Genomic DNA, 15,761 nt, shown 5'->3' with positions numbered 1-15,761 from the left:
CCTGGGCAGAACCAATCTAGGGCTCCGACGAAGTTGTTCTGCCGGGGAAACATCCCTCCGGGAGGGGGAAATCTTCGTCATCGTCATCACCATCGATCCTCTCATCGAGGGAGAACATCTTCACCAGCACCATCTCCTCTCAAACCCTAGTTCATCTCTTGTATTCGATCTTGGTCCCAAAACCTCAGATTGGTACCTGTGGGTTGCTAGTAGTGTTGATTGCTCCTTGTAGTTGATGCTAGTTGGTTTATTCGGTGGAAGATCATATGTTCAGATCCTTCATGATAATTAATACTCCTCTGATTATGATTTTGAATATGTTTTGTGAGTAGTTATGTTTGTTCCTGGGGGCATGGGAGAAGTCTTGTTATAAGTAATCCTGTGAATTTGGTATTCGTTCGATATTTTGATGAGATGTATGTTGTCTCTCCTCTAGTGGTGTTATGTGAACGTCGACTACATGACACTTCACCATTATTTGGGCCTAGGGGAAGGCATTCACTACTGCAAGATGCTGCTAACACGACACTACGATCAGAGACCCTTCGACGAAACTATGTGCGATGCCATAATCGCAAACGGTTGTGTAAAAAAGGTCAAAAAAGTGCACTAATATGATGGTAACGAGATAGACCTTCTTCAAGCCAATCAACATGTGTACAAAAAACAAAAAATGTAAAAAATTACAAAACAAGGACCTCGAGGTTAATTCAACTAATATGATGGAGCACTATATACATTCAACACAATTAAATGTTTCCAGTGACTCATCACATCAGTTAATTTAACATCGAGGCCACTTCCCATCCGGTCACCCATCTTATGACTACTCCAGCCTCAGCACACTTAACTCGAGAGCTCTGTTAGATGAGCTATCGGTAGGGAAGCTGGTCCTTGCTGTTGTAGGATCCCTCTTTGCATCCTTTATCGCACCTGTCTGTATTGACTAGAACGAGAATGCAATAGCACAATAAGAATTAAGGCCACGATGATGCGATCGCGGTGGTGGTTACAGGAGGCAAGAAGAAAGATGCATCCATCAACGTACGACCTCCTCCTCCTCAACTCAGTGCGCCGGGCCACCGACCGGTGGCTAAGGAGCGGCGGCTTTTGTGGCGAGGTCAAGGTGCTTCTCAGCAAAGGCATCCAAGGCTTCCAGCCGGTTGAAGAAGGCCAACGTCGTAGCGTCCTCACCGGCCTTGTAGATACCTATGTACACGATTCGCTCGTACACATGGATGTGTAGGTCGATGGTTTCTTGCAGGGCGAGGCGCCTCGCGGCGAGCGCGACCTCCAGGTGGACATTCTTCGTGGCGTTGGCGGGCAGTCGCAGGGCCACCAGTGCTTGAAAGAGGTTCCGACCATGGAGGCCGATTAGGGTGGCAGGCAATGAGGAGCCCGAGCGTGCGGGCTGAAGGTGTGTGCAATATACAGCATACGGTTCACTAGGATAAACTGTGTGTGATTAGGCAACACAATGGAAACGGTTCAACTGAACAAGATGTGTGTGATACGCGGCAAAGAGGTCCGTAATCAGAAATGTATTGCTCTCATTCTTCATCTTCATGTAGTAGGGGTGATGATGGTCGAGGCGAGGTCAACCAGGGAGTTCAGTTTGTTTTTGTGGCTGCCCCAGACCTTGTAGTGGTGCTGGATGTTGACAAGATTCGGGCATTTCATGTCCGAAACCTTGAGCGCTTTTAGATCGTTGGTGGTGTCCACCGTAGCGAAACTGTAGTCAGAGTTGTTGATAAACCTGGATAAATGCTCGCAAGGCCTTGTGGCAAGGTGGTAGTGGTAGACGAGGACGTCATGTCGCACGATCGTGCCCGGCACGACCGATGGTGTACTCGAGGTCGAAGCCGACCACTCGGTACTTGTTGTCGGCAACACTAGCTATTTAATCATCATGTCACTAACACCAACACTAGCTATTTAATCATCATAGTCATAGTGTAGCACATCTGAAAGCACAAGTGCTCCCTGGGTGATTTTGGTAATTAATGTCAACATATCTCTTATTGGACTAATACTTTTATCTAGTATATTTCAGATAAGTTCAACAGTGGAGTGGCATCGACAAGAGGATGTGGAACCCCTTCAAGATGCTAAGGACAAAGGATTGGCTCAAGATCTAAAGCTCAAGACTCTACATTTTCATTTTAGTGATCCAAGATCACATTGAGTCCATAGGAAAGCCAATACTATTAAAAGGGGATGAGGTGTTGCTTGATGGCTTGCTTGCTCAAAATGCTTAGTGATATGCTCCAAAAGCCCTCAACCACTTTCTCATATCCACATATGTCCCAAACCAAAAGTCAAACTCGGCCCCACCAATTTGATCCATCCGGCGCCACCGAGTTCATTTGACATAGCCACTGCCAGAAACCCTAGTCAGTTCGGTCTCACCGATGGGATCCCGGCCTCACCGAGATGGGCTTGCAAACTCTCTGGTTCCTGTTGCAATAATTTCGGTCTCACCGAGATATGTAATCGATCTCACCGAGTTTGCTTGACCAACTCTCTGGTTAGCTTATTACCAAAATCGGTCCCACAGAGTTTGTGTAATCGGTCAAACCGAGATGAGGTTTTACCCTAACCCTAGCACATCGGTCCCACCGAGTTGATCATATCGGTCCCACTGAATTGCCTAACGGTCACATTTTGAACTAAATCGTTCTGACCGAGTTTTATGATTCGGTCTCACCGAGTTTGGTAAATTGTGTGTAACGGTTAGATTTTGTGTGGAGGCTATATATACCCCTCCACCCACTCTTCATTCGTGGAGAGAGCCATCAGAACATGCCTACACTTCCAGCATACATTTTTGAGAGAGAGCCACCTACTCATGTGTTGAGACCAAGATATTCCATTCCAACTACAAGAATCTTGATCTCTAGTCTTCCCCAAGTTGCTTTCCACTCAAATCATCTTTCCACCAAATCCAAATCCGTGAGAGAGAGTTGAGTGTTGGGGAGACTATCATTTGAAGCACAAGAGCAAGGAGTTCATCATCAACACACCATCTATTACCTTTTGGAGAGTGGTGTCTCCTAGATTGGTTAAGTGTCACTTAATTGGGAGCCTCCATCAAGATTGTGAAGTTGAACCAAGGAGTTTGTACGGGCAAGGAGATTGCTTACTTCGTGAAGACTTACCCTAGTGAGGCAAGTCCTTCGTGGGCGATGGCCATGATGGGATAGACAAGGTTGCTTCTTCGTGGACCCTTCGTGGGTGGAGCCCTCTGTGGACTCGCACAACCGTTACCCTCCGTGGGTTGAAGTCTCCATCAACGTGGATGTACGATAGCACCACCTATTGGAACCACGCCAAAAATCTCCGTGTCTCCAATTGCGTTTGCACACTCCAATCCCATCTCTTTACATTCTTGCAAATTGCAAATTGCATGCTTTACTTTCCGCTGCTCATATACTCTTGACATGCTTGCTTGAAATGTATTGTGAATGTTTAAACTTGTGCTAAAACTCCACCTTAACTTGAAAGAATTTTAAAACTGCTACCTTTCTTTGCTAAGAGTCTATTCACCCCCCTCTAGACACCTCTTCTCGATCCTTTCAACATCATCATCTTCAAACTCACTCTAGCTAGCTAATCACTCTTGCTGCTCTCTCTCTCAGGTAAAATAGCATAGAACATGTGTAGCACTCCTGCTTCATCATATTGGAGCATGTAGATGAACCTGTCTCCTAATCGTGGGTTGCGCTTCTGATTGCTGCCCCTAGTACTTCTCTGCGATCATTCACAATTTCGCTCCAGTCTTTCACTATTAAGCATTCCTCGGTTTTAGAAATCCTGAATGCACTCATGTGTGTAGGATGTCTTGGCCGTAAGCTAACCATTGACATGCGGCCTTTAGTATCGATCCATTGAGGCAGAACTATCATCGGGAGTCCCTGTTGAAGAACATCGTATAGTAACATACTTAGCAAAAATAATGTATGCAAAAGATGCACTGAGGACAAATAGTAAAAATCCTGCCATCTTTCCTAATAGATGTGACCGTAGTTCAATACGAACACTATTGGTCGCACATTTTGAGTACTAAGATTTTTAAGTTCAGGAAAATAATTTCTCTTGACAACATCAAGATCTTGAAGCCATGAAACATAATGACTTATCTCCTCGCAGTTTAGTTCAGCCCCGGGACAGTGGACGGTCATGTCTACCAAGCGCTGGACATGTTTGCTTGAATGGAAATAAGCTGTCAATAGAAATTAGTTGTCAACTATTTGAATAAACAATATCGAAGACATAAATATGGTTGAGAAACTCACATAATGGTAGAACTGGAGGCATCTGCACATCGACCCAGATGTCTCTATTACCTTCAATATCATCTTCCGGACGAATATCAAAGGTGATAACCATATCAGGCTCAAATGCATAAGCCTTGCATAGTGCTTGCCAAGTTTTGCATTCAAAATAGGTGTAGGTGTCTGCATTGTATAATTTTGCGTCGAAAGTATAACCATGCTCGGTCTTCAAGTAAACTCTCTTTACCTCCCTAGTTTTCATAGGACTGAAACCTATCTTATCCAAGACAAAAACTCTTGCATGGCAGGGGATACGCTAGTAGAATAGTAAAAAAATTAAATTATAAGTTGAAGCAAATGAAGCAGAAATCATGCTTCATTATGAAAAAAGACTTGTCGTTGTGACTTACTGTATCCACTTCGAAGCTCTCATCCAACTTGATGCTGAAGCGCCTATCATCAACTAGGAAGTTTCTGTCGCACATGCCGCGCTCGTCTTCGCAGTATTCGCAAATACCGAAATCCTTTTCGTCGTCAGACATTTCCTATGTTCATAGTTGAAACATTAATTGAAAATCCGGGGCACTCGACATTTCCTACGTATTCTAGCACAAGTCATGCTTAAATTCACGAAAAAAACCGGCATGACCTTTGCTAAAATAGGACATATCGAGCGCCTGAAATTTGCCGGGACGGAAACGAATCAACATTCTGTCGAAACATAGGCCACTCGGAGGCACATTGCAAACAAGAACACCAAGACATACTCTATATTCAGAATGCATCATCATCGACATCAATGACATGCCAACTATATAGCACTAGCATTTTCATCATCCACATTCACAACACATTATCATTTGGCTATTCTCACCTAGAGGTCTTAAGGGCTCGAGGATGGGGACGGCTGCGGGGATGAGGCAGGGGCAAACTTGATTTCTGCAAAAACAAAATGGCACCGTTGCTGGAGGGATGTTGGAGCAGCTGAAGACGCCTGTTGAAGAAGTTGCTCCTCACGAGCCGCCTGGGTCCTGAACCTTGGGAGGCTCTGGGGGCTCGGGAGGCTCGTGAAGAACCGTCGCCATCTCCGCCAGGACCGCGTGGTGCCTGGCCTCCTGAGCCGCCAGAACACTCCGCAGGCAACGCTGGAAGGTAACAACCGCGCTTGGCAAGCCAAATGGCATGCGAACATAGCTGTGAGGGGGGCCCTCACACCAACCAACGTGCGATGGCCAGAAGCGCTCCTGGGACGCAGCTATGTTGAGCCCTGGAATGTTGACGCAGACGCGCAGCTCGTCGTCCTCGCCAGGACAAGGAGCCGCGCTGGGCGGTGGGTGGCGGTCGCCGCGCATGGCTCTCGCCTCTTGAAGCTCCTCGGTGGCCGTGCTGATGAACTCCTGAGCACCACGCACCCCATGCCTTGTGCCCTCATGAGGGAAGCGTGCGATGAAGTATGCCTCCATGTGGTGCCCGAGCGCCTCCCTCATGACGTTGGCTAAGTCAGAGGCCCTCCAGAAGAGAGCCTCCAAGCCGAGCCTGAGGAGGGCTGAGTTCACCTCACGAATGAACTGCTGGAAGATGCGTTGGGAGGCTGGGGCCTGCGCGCCACCCAGGATGTAGGCGACGGCGTGAGGTTCCTGGAAGCCCCCAGCCCCCTCGTCCTGGTGGTGGTCGTCGTTCCTTCTTGGTGGTGGTGGCAGCGGAGGGAGGCCGGCATTGCCCTGAGGGCGGTCCTCACGAGGCTGATCTCTCCAGGCACCCTCGCGAGGCTGGCCTTGCCAGCAGTCCTCACGAGGCTGGTCGCGCCACTCCTTGCAGAGGCCGCAGTCGTCCCGGCGTCCTCCACTCTGACCTCCTCCACGGCCGTAGCCTCGATCGTTGCGCTCGAGGCATCGACCGAGGCATCGGTCGCGTATGGCCCTGAGCTCTTGACAGTCATTGGTGTTGTGGCTGTGCACATTGTGGAAGACGTAGAACGGATGGCTGCCCTTGGATGACTCTGGGTTATCGCAGCCACACTTCATCTCTGGTTCAGCCACAAGCACAGCCGCCCCCTGATACGTCTCCAACGTATCTATAATTTTTGATTGTTCCATGCTTTTTTATTACCAATCTTGGATGTTTTATAATCATTTTATATTTATTTTATATCATTTTTTGGTACTAACCTATTGACATAGTGCCAAGTGCCACTTGCTGTTTTTCCCATCTTTTTACATAGCAGAAAATCAATATCAGACGGAGTCAAATGCAACGAAACTTCACGATGATTTTTTATGGACCAAAAGGAAGAAGTGGGCCCTGGTTGCACCTGGGGGAGTCTCGAGGAGGGGACAGCCCACCAGGGCGCGCCAGGAGGCCCAGGCACGCCCTGGTGGGTTGTCCCCACCTCGAGTGCCCCCTGACCACCTCTTAGTTCTATAAATACCCCAAAAATACCAGAACCCTAGGGGAGTCTACGAAATATTCATCCAGCCGCCGCAGAGTCCAGAATCACTAGATCCAATCTAGACACCATCTCGGATGGGGTTCACCACCTCCATTGGTGCCTCTCCGATGATGCATGAGTAGTTCTTTGTAGACCTTCGGGTCCGTAGTTAGTAGCTAGATGGCTTTCTCTCTCTCGCTGAATTCTCAATACAATGATCTCTTGGAGATCCATATGATGTAACCTCTTTTACGGTGTGTTTGTTGGGATCTGATGAACTTTGAGTTTATGATCAGTTATATCTTTTTATATCCATGAAAGTTATTTGAGTTTCTTTGATCTCTTATATGCATGATCTCTTATAGCCTCGTATTTCTTCTCCGATATTTGGGTTTTGTTTGGCCAACTTGATATATTTATCTTGCAATGGGAAGAGGTGCCCGGTAGTGGGTTCGATCTTACGGTGCTTGATCCCAGTGACAGAAAGGGAACCGACACGTATGTATTGTTGCTACTAAGGATAAAAAGACGAGATCTATATCTACGCAATAGATAAATCGATCTTGTCTACATCATGTCATCATTCTTATTGCATTACTCCGTTTTTCCATGAACTTAATACACTAGATGCATGCTGGATAGCGGTCGATGTGTGGAGTAATAGTAGTAGATGCAGGCAGGAGTCGGTCTACTAATCTTGGATGTGATGCCTATGTAATGATCATTTCCTGGATATCGTCGTCATTATTTGAGGTTCTATCAATTGCCCAACAGTAATTTGTTTACCCACCGTTTGCTATCTTTCTCAAGAGAAGCCACTAGTGAAACCTACGGCCCCGGGTCTTGTTTCTCATATATTTTCTTGCGATCTACTTTTCCTTTGCATTTTTATTCAGATCTATTAAACCAAAAATACAAAAATACTTTGCTGCACTTTATTTTATTTGCGATCTATTATTTCAATCTACTATAATTTTCTGGCATCATTACCCGAAAGGGATTGACAACCTCTTTAACACGTCGGGTTGCGAGGTGTTGTTATTTGTGTGCAGGTGTTGTTTACGTTGTGTTGCTTGGTTCTCCTACTGGTTCGATAACCTTGGTTTCTTCACTGAGGGAAATACCTACCGTCGTTGTGCTGCATCATCCCTTCCTCTTTGGGGAAATACCGACGTAGTCCTAGCAGACAGGAGCTTTTCTGGCGCTATAGTCAGTGAGCAATCAAAAGGAATTTCTGGCGCCGTTGCCGGGGAGGATCTTCATCATAACCAGGTTCCTAATCACAAATCTCATCTCCTCGCAATTTACATTATTTGCCATTTGCCTCTCGTTTTCCTCTCCCCCACTTCACAAAAATTTGCCGTTTTATTCGCCTCGCTTTTTTCGTTTGCTATTTTCTTGCCAGATCTGTTTTTGAGTGCAATCTTGTTGTGTAGTCATCATGACTCAAGAGAACACCAAGTTATGTGATTTCTCAAATACCAACAATAATGATTTTATTGGCACTCCGCTTGCTCCTCCCGCCACTGGTGTGGAGACTTGTGATATTAATACTGCTTTGCTGAATCTTGTTATGAAAGACCAATTTTCTGGTACTCCTAATGAGGATGCCGCGTCCCATCTTAATACCTTTGTGGAATTATGCGATATGCAAAAGAAAAAAGATGTGGAAAATGATGTGTTCAAGATGAAATTATTTCCGTTTTCTTTGCGTGATTCTGTAAAAATTTGGTTCTCTTCTTTGCCTCGCAATAGTATCGATTCTTGGAATAAGTGCAAAGATGCTTTTATCACTAAGTATTTTCCGCCCGCAAAAATTATTTCCCTTAGAACCTAGATCATGAATTTCAAGCAACTTGATCATGAGCATGTTGCACAATCTTGGGAAAGGATGAAAATGATGCTAAGGAATTGCCCAACTCATGGGTTAAATCTTTGGATGATCATACAAATTTTTTATGCGGGATTGAATTTTGTTTCTCATAATCTTTTAGATTCTGCCGCGGGTGGTACTTTTATGGAAATTACTTTGGGTGAATCCACCAAATTGCTTGATAATATCATGGCAAATTATTCACAATGGCATACCGAAAGAGCTCCTACTAGTAAAAAAGGTTAATTCAGTTGAAGAAATTTCTTCTTTGAGTGTTAAAGTTGATGCTCTTATGAAATTGGTTGCTAGTAAAAGTGCTCCTATTGATTTTAATGATATTCCTTTGTCTACTTTGATTGAGCAAAATAGTGATGCCATAGATGTGAATTTTATCTCTCGCAATAATTTCAATAACAATGCTTATAGAGGTAATTTTAATCCTAGGCATTTTCCTAGTAATTCCTCTAATAATTATGGTAATTCCTATGGAAATCAATCCTATAATAATAATAGGAACACCTCTGATCTTGAGAATAATATTAAAGAATTTATCAACACACAAAAAGTTTTCAACACTTCCATAGAAGAAAAGTTGAATAAGATTGATGATTTGTCTAGAAGTGTTGATAGAATTGCTCATGATGTCGAAAATCTCAAGATGAAAATTTTTGTGCCTAAGGTTGATGAATCAATTAAAGCTCTTTTTGTTTCTATGGATGAAAGTAAGAAAAGAACTGCTATGCTTAGAGCTAAAAGAGAATTTTTAGAGAAAGCTTTTTCTAGTGATTATTCTTGCAAAAATGATGAAGATCTTAAAATGATTGGTGTTTCTTCTATTGATTCCTTATTTAGTAAAGATAAGATTGATGAAAAAGGGACTGGAGAAGAGTCAACTTTAGGTAGAAGGCGTCCCAATATTTCGGAGGGTGAAAATCTTGTTGAGAAAATTGATAAAAGTGGGTTTGGAGAGGTCAAAACTTTAGTTAGTGATGCACCCACTCTTTTGGATTACAAAGACTTTAATTATGATAGTTGCTCTTCGATTGATTGTATTTCTTTGTTGCAATCCATGCTAAATTCACCCCATGCTTATGAACAAAACAAAGCTTTTACTAAACACATTGTTCATGCTATGATGAAAGCTTTGGAAGAAAAGTTGGAATTAGAAATATCAATCCCTAGAAAATTGCATGATGAGTGGGAACCTACTATCAAAGTCAAGATTAAAAATTATGAGTGTTTTGCTTTGTGTGACTTGGGTGCTAGTGTTTCTACAATTCCGAAATCTTTATGTGATGTGCTTGGTCTTACTAATCTTGAAGAATGTTCTTTGAATTTGCACTTGGCGGATTCTACTATTAAAAAGCCTATGGGAAGAATTAATGATGTTCTTATTCTTGAAAATAGGACTTATGTGCCCATAGATTTTATTGTTCTTGATATTGATTGCAATCCGTCTTGTCCAATTATTCTTGGTAGACCGTTTTTACGCACTATTGGTGCCGTGATTGATATGAAAGAAGGCAATATTAAGTTCCAATTTCCTTTGAGGAAGGGTATGGAACACTTTCCTAGAACAAAAATCAGGCCACCTTATGAATCAATCATGAGGGCATCTTATGGATCTCGAACCAAAGATGACAAAACTTATATCCTTGCCTTGCGCCTAGCTAAGGGCGTAAAACTATAGCGCTTGTTGGGAGGCAACCCAATGAATAAAATTTATTTTTGCTTTTTGCTTTATGTTCTTGAGTGTTTACACAATTATGCTACTGGTATGATTGTATTTTTTATGTTTTAATTAGTGTTTGTGCCAAGTAAAGCCTATAGGATCTTCTTGGGTGATAGTTGTTTAATCTTGCTGAAAAAGACAGAAAATTTGTGCTCACGAAAATAATTGTTAAAAATCACCAGAACGTGATAAAATGCCAATTCGTTTTGCAGAATATTAATATACAAATTACCGAGGTCTTCCTATTTTGGTAGAATTTTTGGAGTTACAGAAGTATTCGCAAAAGTCAGATTACTACAGTCTGTTCTGTTTTGACAGATTCTGTTTTCTTTGTGTTGTGTGCTTTTTTTGATGGCTCTGTGGTTTTCTTTGATGAGTTTTTGCCATAGAAAAGTTAGAATACAGTAGATATAATACAAAAACAAAATATGAATTGGTTTGATACAACACTTATAGTAGTAGTTTGCTTTCTTATACTAACGGATCTCATGAAGGTTTTGTTGAGTATTGCGTGATTGAAGTTTTCAAGTTTTGGGTTATCTTACGATGGATGAAGGAAGGATGTAAGAGCCTAAGCTTGGGAATGCCCCGGCATCCCAAGCTATTATCCAAAAATGAGCAACCAACTAAGCTTGGGGATGCCCCCGAGTGGCATCCCCGCTTTCTTCCAACAACTATCGGTATTTTACTCAAAGCTATATTTTTATTCGTCACATGATATGTGTTTTGCTTGGAGCATCCTGTATGGTATGTGTCTTTGCTTGTTTCACTTTGTGTTTTAAGTCTTCAATCCTTGCTGGACACACCTATTTGAGAGAGCCAAAATTATATTATGACTTGTTAGAATTGCTCTCCATGCTTCACTTAAATCTTTTATGAGCTAGGACTTGCTCTAGTGCTTCACTTATATCTTTTTGAGCATGGTGTGCTTTGTTATTTTTGAAGAAATTCTCTCTTGCTTCACTTAGATTTATTTGAGAGTTAGTAAAATTTAAAGAAATTATCTCTTGCTTCACTTAAATTATTTTGAGAGAAAGAAAATTTGTTATGCTCATGATCTTCACTTATATTTGTTTGAGCTTGTGAAAAGCAACACATGAAAATTAGTCCCAAAGTGATAGATATTCAAGAAGGATAAAGAAAAAATGTCATGAAGATCATTGGATAAAATAAACTTGATTCTTAATAATAGTTTTGAGATATGATGATGTGATATGTGAGTTATGTTGATGAGTAATTGTGCTCTAGTAAGAATATTGGTGTTAAGGTTTGTGATTCCCTATGCATGCACGGAAGTCAATAATCATGCAATAAAAATTATATCCTACTTGTGGTGCATTATTCGGTGTTAATTATGCTTAATGCTTGCTTATGAGATTATTCGTTTCTTGGTTGGTCGCTTCTCAATCTTTTTGCTAGCCTTCATTTTGCACTAAGTATGACCTCTACTTGTGCATCCAAAATCCTTGAAACCAGTTCTGCCACATGAGTCCACTATATCTACCTATATGCGGTATTCTTTTGCCGTTCTAAGCAAATTTGCATGTGCCATCTCTAATTTTCAAAATAAACTTCTCTTTTGTGTGTTTGTTTCGCTCGCGGAACGGTAATGGGTGGCTAATATTTTCCATGTTGGATGTGTTATTCTCACAATGAGTGTTTATTCACTTGTCATTGCACGAGAGTAAGGCAAAGGTTTTAGAGATTCCCAGTCCTGAAATGCAAAAATGAATTTACTTTATGTTGTCAAATAATAAATTCCTTGGAAAGTGTTGGTATGGAGGGCAACCGTGGATACGGCTAGCCATGAAAAGTGAAAGTATGGTGGAAAAAGGAATAAACTTTATTTTCTATTTGGGAACCGCCTATGGCATATCTAGCATGGAAAGTGTTCGTAGCTCTACTCGTTTTCGTTGGCGGGATGGATACACCTCCCAAAATGTTTTTATCTCTAACTTTTCGCTTTGAGCTCTGGCACCTCTAAAAATCCCTACTTCCCTCTGCGAAGGGCCTTTCTTTTACTTTATGCATTTTTTATTTTATTTTTGAGTCTCCATCTTCTCTTACAAAAGCACCAAGTAGGAGGCAATATGATCATGCTTAAGTATTGGGTATAGCTAATATTCAAGTGTGTTTCATGAATGGATCAATGTTTGAGCATGATGGGCTAGGGATAACTTATTTTTGCGTTGATATTTTGAAAGACATGGTTGCTTGTTGATATGCTTGAGTATCTAAATTATTATGTCAAAACTAGACTATTGCTTTGAATCACATAAAAGTCCAAATGTCCATGCTATAAAGAAAAGAATATGATATGACTTGATAAGCAACACTCTACATCAAAAATTCCGTTTTTATCACTTACCTACTCGAGGACGAGTAGGAGTTAAGCTTGGGGATGCTGATACGTCTCCAACGTATCTATAATTTTTGATTGTTCCATGCTGTTTTATTATCAATCTTGGATGTTTTATAATCATTTTGTAGTCATTTTATATCATTTTTTGGTACTAACCTATTGACATAGTGCCAAGTGCCAGTTGCTGTTTTTTTTCATGTTTTTTACATCGCAGAAAATCAATATCAGGCGGAGTCCGAATGTAATGAAACTTCACGATGATTTTTTATGGACCAAAAGGAAGAAGTTGGGCCCTGGTTGCACCTGGGGGGAGTCCCGAGGAGGGGACAACCCACCAGGGCGCGCCAGGAGGCCCAGGCGCGCCCTGGTGGGTTGTGCCCACCTCGGGTGCCCCCCCGGACCACCTCTTTGCTCTATAAATACCCCAAAAATACCAGAACCCTAGGGGAGTCGACGAAATATTCAACCAGTCGTCGCAGAGTCCAGAATCACCAGATCCGATCTAGACACCATCTTGGATGGGGTTCACCACCTCCATTGGTGCATCTCCGATGATGCGTGAGTAGTTCTTTGTAGACCTTCGGGTCCGTAGTTATTAGATAGATGGCTTTCTCTCTCTCGCTGAATTCTCAATACAATGGTCTCTTGGAGATCCTTATGATGTAACCTCTTTTGCGGTGTGTTTGTTGGGATCTGATGAACTTTGAGTTCATGATCAGTTATGTCTTTTTATATCCATGAAAGTTATTTGAGTTTCTTTGATCTCTTATATGCATGATCTCTTATAGCCTCATATTTTTTCTCTGATATTTGGATTTTGTTTGGCCAACTTGATCTATTTGTCTTGCAATGGGAAGAGGTGCCTGGTAGTGGGTTTGATCTTACGGTGCTTGATCCCAGTGACAGAAAGGGAACCGACACGTATGTATCGTTGCTACTAAGGATAAAAGGACGAGATCTATATCTAAGCAATAGATAAACGGATCTTGTCTACATCATGTCATCGTTCTTATTGCATTACTCTGTTTTTCAATGAACTTAATACACTAGATGCATGCTGGATAGCGGTCGATGTGTGGAGTACACTACAAAAAAATACACTTCCGTGATGATACGTGTTTGTCACAGTAGGTCACGTTTTTTGTCATGCATGTACATCCATGACAATTTTATGACAGAATCAAGATAGTCATAGCTGTGCTGTCGTAGAAGTGTTCCATGACATTACCAAAATTATCATCACGGAAGTGTCCACTTCCATGACGATAAATCGCGTCTCATGGAAGTGCTTTCGTCAAGAGTGACCGACACGTGGCATCCACCATAACGGGTCGCCGTTAAGCTATCGGGTACGGTTTTGGATCCGATAACCCGCTAACAGCCCGGACCAATGAGGATTTTCCACGTGTAAAATTCTCATTGGCCGGAGGAAACACGTGTTGACTCACCGTTGGGACAGATGTCATCCATTCATTGGACAGGAGGCGCCTATGATACGGCGACATGTGGCACGGCCCAACAGAGGCCCATTCTGGTGAAAAGGCCGGCCCATTTGACTTGGTCAAAAGGTAACGGGCCGGCCCATGAAAATCCTGTTCCTATATAGCCCATTTACGGCCCGCTAACTCACGGCCCGTTACGGCCTATCGGAATTAAGCCGAGTAGCTTCATCTAGGCCGTCCAATATGATTCCAGCCCGTTGTAACTTCCGGCCCATGTATGGCCCATGATGTCTTTCGGCCCATACGAGGCCATTTGTAACTCTTGGCCCATTAACGGCCCATGGTGAATCTGGCCTGCAATGAACAGTGTATCCCTTTATACCCATTAACGGCCCATTATTCCATTGGGCTGTTTCCAACCTGTGTTATCTTTCGGCCTTCTCAGGGCCCATTTATTCTTGGGCTCATTTCCAGCATTCAGTTACTTACGACCCATTATTGGCCTTTTCTGCTTGTGGGCCAAATTCAGCCCGCGGTTACAATCGGCCCGTTTGCAGCCCGTTAATCCATTGGGCCGTTTACATAGCGTCGTCAAATACGGCCGATTAACGACGACTCGTTATTGTCGGCCCATGAACGGACGATTCCAAATCTAGCTCGTTTACGGCCCATAATGTAGTGTGTTATTGGCCCATGTTTGGCCTATCGATCATACGGCACGTAGAAGGCCCATTGATGCTACGGCCCGTAGAAGGCCCATTGTTTCTACGGCCCTTAGAAGGACCATTGTTTCTACGGCCCGTAGGAGGCCCATGGTAACTACAGTAAATATGTAGCCCATGGTTATTGTGGCCTAGTTTTAAAAAATAGGTTATTGCGGCCACTAGTAAACCGCGGAAAAAGAACTGCACTGACTACAAGCAAACAAATAAACAAGACAACAAGGAAATAAATAAGCAAGCAACTTACGCTAGGCTATCACGGCTATTACACATATTACATCCATTGGGCATCAAAGTTCGCTACGAGTGCAAATATAGGGAACAAAGCAGCATATCACATACACTGGTCATCAAAGTTGGCAACCAGTGCAAATAAACGCCGCAACAAAACAAGTCCATAACTGAAACCACTTCAAAAGACCTCAAAAAACAATATCCTGGGTACCCATAATGCTGGCAACATGCTTAGCAAGCTTATTAAGTTTCTCTTGTTTGGCGCTTAAATCCTCCAGCGCTTGCTGTTGCACAAGAAAGTATGCATCTGAATTCTGTAGGGACTTCCTCAGTCCTTCGGCTTCTTGCCACAGCACAACTGACTGATGTCTTTCAGCTTGTAGCTGAGACTGAAGAAGCCGAAGTGATTCAGGTAGCGAGGTCGAAGAGCTTGTGCCAGCAGTACTGGCCAGTAACTCGAACACTACATCAACGCAGGACTGTGGGGTTTTCTCACTGTCTACAAGATCATTTTTATCACCTTTCTTGGAGACCAACAGGGTTGTCTCACTATCTTGAACCTTATATGCATTACTTTCTCTACCATTGCATAGTGGGGTGCTCTTCTCCAATATTCTGTTCGCATACTACAAGAGAAACAAGCAGACACATCACAGGTTTAGCATGTAGTATACCAAACTCATTTTGGTAAACC

The sequence above is a fragment of the Triticum aestivum genome, chromosome 3D (assembly GCF_018294505.1).
Source record: "Triticum aestivum cultivar Chinese Spring chromosome 3D, IWGSC CS RefSeq v2.1, whole genome shotgun sequence".
In the NCBI taxonomy this organism is placed as follows: domain Eukaryota; kingdom Viridiplantae; phylum Streptophyta; class Magnoliopsida; order Poales; family Poaceae; genus Triticum; species Triticum aestivum.
This window is presented reverse-complemented; position numbering follows the sequence as displayed.